Genomic DNA, 4097 nt, shown 5'->3' on the forward strand with positions numbered 1-4097 from the left:
GACTTGCAAACTTTATATGCCCCAATATAGGGGAATGCCAGGGCCAAAAGAATGGGAATGGGTGGGTAGGGAAGTGGGGGGCGCTATGGGGGACCTTTGGGATAGCATTGGAAATGTAATTGAGGAAAATATGTAATAAAAAATATTAAAAATTAAAAAAAAAGAAAAAAAACAAAAAAAACCACTGAGTTCATTTCCCCCCTGCTAAAGCCTAGTCCTGAGGGTCACCTTGAATTGCTGCCCCTCCCTCCTGTGTTTCCCAAGTACTGGATTTACTTAGACCATAGGCCACCACACCCAACTGTTTTTTTTCTTTCTTGAGACAGGCTATGTATGACTGGCTGTCATGGAACTCACTCTGTAGGCCAGATTGGCCTGGAACCTGCCTCTGCCTACTGAGTGCTGCTGTTAAAAGGCGTGGGCCACCCCACTCAGCCATACCCAGTTGTTTAAGCAATGCTGGGGATTGAAGCCAGCCTGTATGCTAGGCTGGCCCTGTGCCAACTGAGCAACATCCTCAGTCCTGACACTGGCAAAATCAAAACGAGTCCCTTGAAGGAGTTGAGAGGAAGATCATTCTAACTTTAGTTAATGGGTGCCCTTCAAGTTGTCCCCCTGACTCCCAGGGTTGTGCTGGAAGCAGGTGACGTCACTGGCAGAAAGTGACACATTTGCTCTCAACTGTAGAAAAGGCACAAGACATGCACAAAACAGCTGGAGACACTCCATGAGTGATGGGTCTAAGTTGCCCAGAGAGCTAAGACAAGGCATCCAAGTGCCTTTCCCAGATGCCTTCTTCCTCCTGCATGAAAGAAATGGTGCACATGCCCAGGGTCACAAACATCATGGAGAGGGAAACCAACATGCCAAGCTGCTGCGGCCTTGGGCCCAGCATGACTGGAATGAAGTGGATAGGGCCCATGAGGTGGTTCAGAGAGCACTACACATCATTCACAGCCCCCCCGTTCTGCTCCTGGAATGTTCTCCCAGAGAAGCCGAGTCACAGTGAGATCAAAGGACCAGAGGCCTACAGGACAGCCATGTAGGGGGAGAATAAACATGAGGAGATGTCAGAAGGTCTCAAAAGGTTGTGACTTTGGCATGAACTAATGTTGCATTCTGTAAATGCGGTTTTCTGTTGCTCAGTTTTCTTATCTGTGAGATGGAGATAATTCAAACCATCCCTACTGGAAGTTTCCATGAAATCACAGTGTGTCACACTGCCTGCCTTCTGTACTTGGTAAGTACTGCCAGAGTCTGAGGTGTCAGTAGTTTGTGGTGTTGGTGCTGTCTTCAGACATGGTCACATAGTAACTAGGAGGTCCTCAAACTCAGTTCTGCCTCAGCCTCTCAAGTACTAGAATTAACAGGTGAGGCCCATCCTCAAAATAGATTTTGTTAACCCATGCCAGGTTGCAGGCACTGCCACGCCTATCCTGTAATCATTTCTCAAAGAATAAAATGGCTTTTACACAACCGTGTTCTTTTGATTCACGTTCACAGCAAGCACAGCAGATACACTTTGCATGTGTTTCCATGTCCCCGGTTCTTGCAAGGCCTGTATAGACCCAGTGTTTCCTGCTCACCCTTGAGGTGGGAGGAGGGTCAGGGTTCCCTTCCCCCATTTCAACTCCATACAAAGATTGCATTCTAAAATGCGTTAGAAGCAGGCTGGGAACCTGGTGCTCAATCCTCAGACAGGGTCGGCGCCACCAGCTGTGCTGAAGATGATGCTGTCCCTGAGTGGCCACAACTTCTCTGGGTGTTCAGGTTGGAGACCAACATTCCAGCTTCTTCTAGCCTGGTTGGTTTCCGAGACAACTACGTTCTGGATTCTTCTCCAACACTCTCTGGGATCTCTTGTTTGCCTTTATCCCAACTACAGGACTTAGCTCTGGACTCAAAAATTATATGGAAATAATATTCTATGCTTTCTGTTGTCTTCCTTTGCTCATGTAGTTGTTCCCGGTCTGGGCTGCCCTAACAATGTTGCTATGGCACCCACCATGGTCTCTGATGTTCTCCCTATCCCTTTGGGCTATCCTAGTTATAGCACACGGCTTCTAGGTCCCCCATGCTTGCTGGTGAAGAGCATCACCCAGTGCTGGGCTGTGCTTCAGTGCTTAATTCCCCCACCCTGGCCCTCAGCAAGAATTGCTCACACAGATAGATGTGGCAGCGGAACAATGTGAAGTGTGGGATAATTATACACTGAGAATTAGTTCTAAATGAAGGGCGTGAAGAATTACAATGCTTAGACTTTAAAAAGGGAAGCCACTTATGCTGGTTGGGGTTTTTGTCAACTTGACATGCATTGGAGTCATCTGGGGAAAGGGAGCCTCAGTCAGAAACTGCCTCCATTAGATGGGCCTTTGAGTTCCTAATTCCAAGGTCGACGCCTTGCTAGGCCTGAGTTGTATAAAAAAGCCAAGTGAGCAAGTCATGTGAGCATGACAGCAGGCAGTCCCCCTACAGGTCACTGCCATGTGTGAACACCAGCAGGCAGTGCTCCTACAGGTCACTGCTCCAGCCCCTGCCTCCAGGTTCCTGCCTTGGCTTCCTTTGGTGATGCACTGTAAGTTGTTACATGAAATGAGTCCTTTCCTCCTCTAAGCTGTGTTTTGTCATGCCGCAGTAGACAGCAAGTTAATGATCACGGATAAGTATTGTGCTCAATCCCACTATTGGTATGGTTCTGTAAGGCGATGGGTCTCTTGGAGTGGAAACACCCATTAAATAGATACCTAAGATGGGCCCTGTGTGTGGTGCTGCTCTCAGCAAGGGGGCCATTGATCCTGGCTCCCAGGTTGACCATAGTAACCATACTATCAGAGGCCTGTGCATCCTCCTGGGCAGTGGTTTCTTAATGTCTATGGTTCTAATACCACAGCACCTACCAACATCTAGGTTGTCTGCATAATAGGAATAAATGTAAACGATACTTGATGGCATTGGGAGGTGGAGTCAGGAAGCCCAGGGGCCCCTGTGTCTTGCTGTCTACCACAGACTCCACTGTTACATCACAGCACTCATGAAAGTACTAAAATCACAGCTAAAATACAGTTATGACAGTGGTGACCAAGGACAAGAGTTAACAGTTGCAAAGCCCTCTAGCTTTACAAATGCTGTGCTGGCCAAACTGCCTACAGGAGTTACCTCAAGACCTCCCTGATGGGGAAGAACCACAGTTATTGTCCCACCTACCGACCAGCAAACAGAGACCAAGGCACCATGCTAACATCAGGCAGTGAAGCTCTAGGTCCTGAACATCCCCAAGAGAGTCAAGACAGCTCTGGAATCTTCATTTGGAATACAGTAAGAGATGTCCTTGCCGGGGGGGGGGGGGGGGGAGGGGACTGCAGGGGAGGGGGAGCTCTGGAGCACTGAACCCACTCCCAGATGGCAGGCTCTGCTTCCAGCCTTTTTTTTTTTTTTTGGTTTTTCGGCTTCCAGCCTTTCCAGATGTGAGCATTTTCTTTTCCTCAGGGAAGCCCAGTCATCCTGGTAGGCAGGAGTTGCTCGTAATGTTTCTTTTTCCATTTTCAATTAAACACTTATCATAATGTACTACGAATTACACAAGTGTTTCTTGGCTAGTCTTCTCTCAGTTTGTTTGATAAAAAGGTAGAAATGGAAGCTAAATAAAAGGTAACTCAACTGTCATGTACCTCACTCAAAATACTTGAAGGTCAGATAATCTCAGGATGAAAAAAACTGGCTTTTTGTTATTGTTTTAGACAAGATCTCTATGTAATCCTGGCTGTCCTGGATCTCCCTATGTAGAGCAAGCTGGCTTTGACCTCACAAAAATTGTCTCGTCTTAAGGCTGCCCACTTTCTCCCTACCTATTCAATATAGTACTTGAAGTCCTAGCCAGAGCATTTTGACAACAAAAGGAGATCAAGGGGGATACAAATTGGAAAGGAAGAAGTCAAATATCACTGTTTGCAGATGATATGATAGTATATATATAAGTGACCCTAAAACTTCCACCAGAGATCTCCTAAACCTGATAAACAGCTTCAGTGCAGTAGCTGGATATAAAATTAACTCAAACAAGTCAATGGCCTTTCTCTACACAAAGGATAAACAGGCTG

Source organism: Mus caroli, chromosome 5 (assembly GCF_900094665.2).
Source record: "Mus caroli chromosome 5, CAROLI_EIJ_v1.1, whole genome shotgun sequence".
NCBI classification, from domain to species: domain Eukaryota; kingdom Metazoa; phylum Chordata; class Mammalia; order Rodentia; family Muridae; genus Mus; species Mus caroli.